This window comes from Puntigrus tetrazona, chromosome 11 (genome assembly GCF_018831695.1).
Source record: "Puntigrus tetrazona isolate hp1 chromosome 11, ASM1883169v1, whole genome shotgun sequence".
NCBI classification, from domain to species: domain Eukaryota; kingdom Metazoa; phylum Chordata; class Actinopteri; order Cypriniformes; family Cyprinidae; genus Puntigrus; species Puntigrus tetrazona.
The window spans coordinates 23,900,041-23,907,827 of NC_056709.1; the positions used below are offsets into that span (position 1 = coordinate 23,900,041).

At 36.3% G+C, this 7,787-nt stretch overlaps 1 long non-coding RNA gene across 2 annotated transcripts; it reads left to right on the forward strand.

Moving 5' to 3' along the window:
- Positions 1-3,233: 3,233 nt before the first annotated feature.
- On the forward strand, positions 3,234-6,686 carry LOC122353816. Of its 2 annotated transcripts, XR_006252058.1 has the most exons (5): positions 3,234-3,824; positions 3,962-3,992; positions 5,081-5,192; positions 6,004-6,182; positions 6,248-6,686. It is a non-coding gene; the product is annotated as an uncharacterized LOC122353816 (long non-coding RNA). The 2 variants fall into 2 exon arrangements; XR_006252057.1 differs by lacking the exons at positions 6,004-6,182; positions 6,248-6,686 and having other exon boundaries at positions 3,235-3,824; positions 5,081-5,701.
- Positions 6,687-7,787: the final 1,101 nt, after the last annotated feature.

Here is a 7,787-nt window from a genome sequence, read left to right on the forward strand (position 1 = left end):
GGCAATTTCAGCTTCATTATAAATGCAAAACGACCAGATTATTATTTTTATTATTAATGCTGCCTGCTTAAAGAATATTTTTACTTATTAATGCTTATTGGCTAGAAAGAAAGACAGATATTTATTTGCATTTATTTGTTTAACAATGTATACATATAATTAAGTCCTTGCCGAATATAAGTACTAATGTCTTTCAAAGGCAATCTGACCCCAAACTTTTAGTTTAATAATATTTTTTTTTTCTTCCGTTTTTAAACCTTAAAATACCTTGCTCTGACACTGCATTACTGTAAAAGACTAAATTACTGTGTAAAAGAAAAACTGAAGGACAACATCATTATTTGTGATAACAACAGCATGCGACGGAGTTCAACTTATTAACCTTAAAATGTGTTTTACCGTTACTAGAAATATCTTGGCTTTGAATCCTAGGGGACATGCATATAGACAAAATGTACTGTTTACTTTGAATACACTTTGTAGTCACTTTGGATAGCACAACTCCCTAATGCATAAATATGACGTGAGTTTTAGTATAGTCATGTAGTATTGGCCACTGAAAGCAATCTTTTGCCTCGAGGAGAGGATCTTCAGACTCTAAAGCACTCCATTCTGAACATTCATAACAGGCCAATGGGCCGTTGATTTACCATTGTTATTGCATTACAGTGACACCTGGAGCTGCCGCATGCCTGCCGCTCTATCTCCACCTCACCAGCGCTCCATCCTGGCATGTTCCATTAGGTTGCCATGGTGATTAATGAGGTACCGCAGGGGCCTGTGTTACTTCTATAACCGTTGTGGTGCTGTCCATAGGACCCAGTGCTGTAATTCTGTCTTCTCTACATCAGCTGGCAAGAGCTTCTGCCCGCCCTCTGTTTTCCAAACCAGCCCGAGCCATGCCAAATACCACCGCTGATTCTTCAGAGGACTGATGGACAGTGAGTGAAAACAATTACACAGATCCGCACCCTGGGGGAGTGTGGGTAATATCCAGGCAGTGGGGAGCGAAGAGGTGAAAGTGATTGGTTGAGCTTGAGTTTTATATGATGAAGTCATCATAGCTTTCTGTCAGGGTCAGCACTCTTTTGTAGAGTGATGACACCCACAAAAAAAAATAAAAATGGAACATAAACAGAAGTTTATAGCTGAATGAAATTTCTTGTGCAACTTTTTGCACTGTCTTCTGAGTACATTTTAGTGTTATATATTATATTTAGTGTTGTCAAACAATTAATCACGATTAATCACATCCAAAATAATAGTTTTTTTATATATTATATATATTTTATTATATGTGTATTGTGTATACTTATGTATATATAAATACACACACATTTGTTTTATTATTTACAAGTATATACATTTTTATATTTATAATCATATATTTTATTTTAAATATGTATATATATATATATATATATATATATATATATATATATATATTATAAATGTATATATATATGTGTGTATATATATATATATATATATATATATATATATATATATGTATATATATATGTATGTATATATGTATATATATATATATATATATATATATATATATATATATATATATATATATATATATTTAATGTATATTTAATATGTAAAACATATTTTTCTTTCTTACATATATGCATGCATGTGTTTGTTCATAGTATAGTATAGTATAGTATAGTATAGTATAGTATAGTTTATAGTATAGTAGTATTGCTTTCAGTGCAAATCACTGTGCTCTCCAAGTTGGTTAAGTTCCAAGACCTATATTTATGCAAACATTTCAATGATTGGTCTGCACTCTAAAATTATATATTTTAATAAAAACAGGACAAAATTGCACAGTTGTAGGTACTCTGCAGCAAATGATCATTCAACATTAAATTAAATAAACACCACAGAAAATGACCAATATTTCATATTAACATATTAACATGTGGAAGAAACTATGATTTGAAAAGGTGGAAAATCAAGTATGCAATTCCTTGGCAAATGTTAAAATGGTCCAGGATTAAGCTGCTGTTAATTATTTATGAACATGAATTGCACGATTATGGCTCTGACTGACGCACTGCATTGAGTAGCTTCAATTTAACATGCAATCAGTGGATTCGAAATATGTCTCTGTTTCTCCCAGCTAAGTGTTAAGGCATTAATCATTAAATATTTGCTGCATTAATTATTCAGATACGCCAATTCTTATTAGAAAATAAGTAAAGTGTGTTAAAATAAGTTTAAGGATCTAGAAATTATCTAGAGATGGTATTTAGATGGGGTTTTTTTTCATATGCTGAATCGTAGAAAGTGTGACCTGCAGCAGGGTGGAATGGCTTCCTTGTTTCTCAGCTTCCTTCCTTTAAAAGCTTGAAAAATAACGAACTTTGTGAACTTCTTACATTTGCCATTATGCGCTGTTTTAAAGCAAGCTCAAAACAGAACCACCATGAGGTATTGTAAAGTGTTTGTTCAGCAGTTGTACATTTTGATTGTAAATTGATTTATTTTATAACTTAACTTCGGATCTTTTAAAAGCGATGCTTTTTAAACCCAGCCAGTCTAAACTGATCAAATTGGCTTTTCCTGTTATTGTGATTACCTCTTCACACCAATACACAAGCAAGATATTAGTCAAAGGTGGACTGACCCTCTGAAATCTCCCTCATTATAAGCACTGGGTCATTTACCAAAGTTCAGAGAGGCCGTAATATTCTGTTCTTGTTTCTGCCGCTGATTCCCAAGGTTTTGATTGAGTGATTAAAAGCTTTCCTGTGGTTCTCTCTCTTGCTGACCTCTTGTTGTGCTGCACTTGCTCAGAATTCATTTAAGTTTTCTCTCTCTGCCTCTAACTGTCAAGAGAGGCCCACTCGTTGCGTCAAGCCTCTTCGCTGAATGGCTGAACACATTAACATAGCGCACATAACAAGCACTCTGACCCGAGATACACCCAAAAGGGGCTTTTAACGGTTAAGGCTTCACCTTCTATTCACAGAGAGGCTTGTAGAGCCAAACTAAACTACCCTGACCACTTTAACAGTTAAGTCACTCTGAAGTGCCGATAAGGGCTGAGCATTACATAAATTGTTAAAAGCGCTTAGGGTAAAGCATGGATATTTGTGTGAGTGTGTGGGGGGGGGAGAAAAGGTGGATCAGGTGGTGTAAATGATAAAAAATAAAAATAAAAAAAACCAGAGAGGTGAAATTGCGTTTTATGGCAAACAGCATCGCTACGCAGGTTCTCATTACACTGTCACAGATGTGTAACACGGGGGCAGCTTTTGTGAGTTTCTGATGCGTTGTGGTGTAAACAAAGACATCTGTTCGGTGTTTAGATTTGTGGGCTGGAAAAAGCCTGGAAGAGCAGGTTGGTAATACAGAAACAACAGTATATTCATTAATCCATGACACTTGGTGAATGTGTCACTGAATGCTTCTGTTGTGTTACTTGCTGGTTAACTGTTATATTTTAGGGCACTATAGCTGAATTCAATATCAAAGCCGAACAAATGCAGCTGTAGCTATTCTAGATGAAACATATGTGCTGTTTTTAGAAGCATAGCTCACCTAAAAAGAAACATTTATGTTGAATTCTGATGACTGGTGGGCAGAACCTGATTTTGCTGAGTTTGACGTGCTCCTGAATCAACATCTGTGTTGACCCTGGAACAACATTGTGGTTAACCAATCAGATTTTAAAATATGTTGACCCAGGAACACACCAGACTCGACAAAATCAGGACTAGCGTGGGCAACTAATTTAATCCTAAATTTCAGCAAATCTGTTCCTGTGAAGAAACAAACTCATTTACATCTTGGATGGCTTAAGGGTGAGTACATATTCATTTTTGGCTGAACTACTGCTTTAAAAATTCAGAGAAACATAAGTAATAAGTTGCTTGATACATTTAAGATTTAAAGTTGCCAGTTGTTTACATTGTCTTACTTTTTTTTTCCACCAATATAGATATTAAAGCTCTTGTCATGGGCAAAAAAAGGTCAGTGGACTTCTGTCAATAGTATAGTGTGATGTTCAAAGCACTTGCAACCCATCAGCTTTTGTATTGCAATGCAAAATGGGTGTCTGAAAATCTCCCAAAATCCCTGAATACGTGATTTTTTTTATTGAAATAACTGGAATTCACCCATGAAAAAATAACCTAACAATGTTAAACATGGCTGCACATTTACCTTTTTTTTTTGGCGAATCTTCAAAGTGAAATCTGTTTTTTCAATAAAATCCACTAAAAACTCAACTCATTTATTGATAGCGTCTTTAATGACGGTAATCTTCCTTTGCATGTGTTCATGAACGTAACTCATGGACATTAAAGTGTGTAAAAGATCACATAACTCTACCTCTTACTAATTTGCCCTGCAGTGAACCCAGAGGCAGTAGATAACATGCCTCTTCCTCTGCTCTCTTGTCTTTTGAATGAATTTTAATATAATGTGCGACTATGAAGTAGTGTGGTGATGGTCTGTGGATATGAATTACAAACGTTTGACATTGTAATACAAGCATTTTCGGTGACCTTCCGTGCATATTAAAATGCACCTGCAGCCTACACTGCAGTGCTTAACCATGTGAATAATAATTATGACTGTTATGTAAGCTGAAATAAGGAGATAATTACTTTTGTATTTTTTATTAAAAAGAGCAATATGTTTTCATGCGCTTTTTTTTTGTGATGGGTGTAATGTTGCACGGATCCTTCTTATCATGTCATAATCAAACACCCGCACGGCATCTAAATTTAAGATTGTTTTACGGGATCTTGAACGCATAGGCTAACCTGGCTTAATATATTTACACCCTTCATTCATTCTTTCTTTCTCTGTATGTGGATTTACCGGGGGCATGTAAGAGGTCAGAGTAAGACACTATAATAAAGGAGATGAATAATAGAACCGATGGCTGCCGGTCAGGAGGGCAGGCTGGGATATTTTCTCGCCTTTCATCGCCCGTCTCCCGTTCCGACACGTGACCGGAGTGGTGCCAAAGTTATATACTGGATGATTTATTCATTCTATGAATAATTGAGTCACTTTTTCTCATCTGTCTTTCTTTTGCGTGAGGTGCCAGAGGTTATGTTAATAACCTTTAAGTGTGAATTTCTCTCGCTCCGGAGAAGAGGTCGCCCCTGCAGACATCAGATGTGAGGAAACAGTCGGACAACAGCGATTCAACCTGTTAGGTACCCGCTGAATGCGTCGCAGCAGATTGCGGCGAGATAAACGGTTCTCGAGGCAAAACATCCAGCAGCTAGACCAGATAAAAACTGTGCTGATAGCCACTCGCAACAAGCATTTAAAAAGCAACATCAAAATGAATATTCTGACATTGTTTTTGGTGTAAAACACAATTACGCAAGATAATTGAATGTATGCAAATTAAAGTTTACGCAGAAACTGCATTTTATCTTATTTGGAGCTTGACTTAGAGCTTCATTCAACTTTAATGAAAAAAGAGCCTCTGGGATAGGCTAAATTATTTTGTTACCAAAATGATCAAGAATTATGTTGCATTAGGTTATTTTTAATTGAACAAGAAGGGTTTTTTTTTTCTTTTCTCCTTCTGTTCGTTCAAGGACAAAAGTGTCTTATGCTCACCAAGACAAGCCTTTATTGAATGAAAGTGTACTCGAATGATATTACAATTTAAAATTAAAAAAGAAAAAAAAAAAGTACATTCATTAATTCCTGTGCTGGCAAAGATGAATTTTCAGCATCATTACTCCATTCTTGCGTGTCAAATGATCTTTCAGAAATCATTCTAATATGCTGATTTGTTGCTCAGTTATTATCAATGAAGCTTAATTTTTAATAATGTTTTTTTTTTTTTTTATTGTCAGTGTTAAAAACTTTATGAAAACTTTATATCAAATTCCTATAATTCCAAAAGACCAACAAGTTCAACTTTGTAAACTTGTTTGAATATTTTGAAGTTGTTTTTAAGTTGCATATCAAATGCATGTGGATGCCTTCACCTCTATCACCCTGTTTTAGAGCACGCTCTTCAAAGACCTCCCGAGGAGACAAAAGAGATGAGGAGATGAGTTACTACTAACACCTCCCAGTATGGAGGCAGTTCTCTCTGTGTCCATCCCGGCATTGTTTTCAATTTAGTTTTCTCCCTCAATTCCTCAACGCGGCAGGCAGGCAGGCAGGCACGCTCTCTAGGGCAAGTAAGCTCACATTACATCTTGCTTTTCTGAATCTTTCCCTGGTTTCATGTTCTGTTAATCCACAGGTAAATGCTCAACGCACCGCTGGGGTCCTCGGCAGAATGGCAGACCAGAGCAACGGCGCCTTAGCAATTAAACAGAGGGATTCGCACTTGTCTGGTTCTGAGCTCACTTCCAATCTGGGTTTTGGACACAAGTCAAAGATAACAGCTGTACACGTTGAGGGATCAGTGAACCCAGCTGACTCCCTGGCAGCCGGAACACCGGCAGGAACCAGCTCATAATTAGAAGCGTTTTGGGTCATCTTGAGGAGAAATGGAGAAAAGAGAGACATGCAGGGAGAATAAAAGGCAAGTGTGCATTTATGAATAGATGCGCACTACTGCTTAGCAATACCACAATAGGAAGGATCGCAACTTCAGTGTCATCATTTAAATTTGAAAATTTTACATCTATTTATGTTCATATTTAATCTATATTCGTATAAAACTATATATAATTAAATATATTTAATATACAAGCGTAACACGTGCATTTGTATTTATACACGCATAATAAATATACACATTGCACACACACATTATGTAAACAAAAACTTATCTGAGCCCAACTCTTCATAAATGTGTGCCGTTCACACTCTGCCTGACGGTCCAGCGTTCAGTGCATTATATGCCTTATTTCTTTATTTAGCATCATAAATTCTGTGTTCATACATTATAGCAAAATGTACATTAACAGCATATGTCTGTATGGTCAGAACCTCTCTATTCATGTGTACACACACTCAGCTGTCCACTAAACAAAACAAAAAAAAAAGCCCCACAGTACCTTGACATTTCAGGCCTTAGGCAGAACGGCGCCAAGACAACAGTGTATATTTTTTTTTACTTTTGCTTTACATTCTGTCCCTTTCTCTCTTGTCCTCTCTCTTTCTCTTGTTCTCTGCATGGCCTCAGGTAGAATAGATGCTCCAGTGACCTGTTTGAACAGTTCACCACAGCACTGTCTGTGCAGTAACTCAAAGTCGCCAAGCCCCTGAAGCTAAAAGAACAACATAACAGAAACAACGGTGGAACAAGAACAGGGGGATTGATGAAATATGAGGCTGGGGGTCTTTGTAAATCCAGAAGCATGTGTCAGAGATGATGCTGCTTTTTACTAGAACATCCCCAGGCTAGTCTTTACAATAATGGCTTTACATTGCATTATACATGCAAATGTAGCGAATGAAATTAGGCTGAGACCATAAATAGAATTGTTGCACAATCGTTTTGATTGTTCACGCACAGTTAACAATCAGCTTTAATTAGTGAGAGCGGAACAGACTTGGAAAAAAATATTTTACATAACCAATGAATTCTCTTCAGTGAATGGGTGCCATCGGAATGAGCCCAAACAGCAGATAAAAACATCACAAGACCTGCAACTGGAATTCATGCAGCTCCAGCATTAATTAGCAACTTGTGAAGTGAAAAAGCTGCATGTTTTTTAAGAAACAAATCTATCGAGGCATTTTAGCTTTAAAACATCACTTTGCACCAGAATGCATGTCCATAATTCATAATAATGCTTCCTCCAACCCATTCTCTGTTGTCATCTAAGATC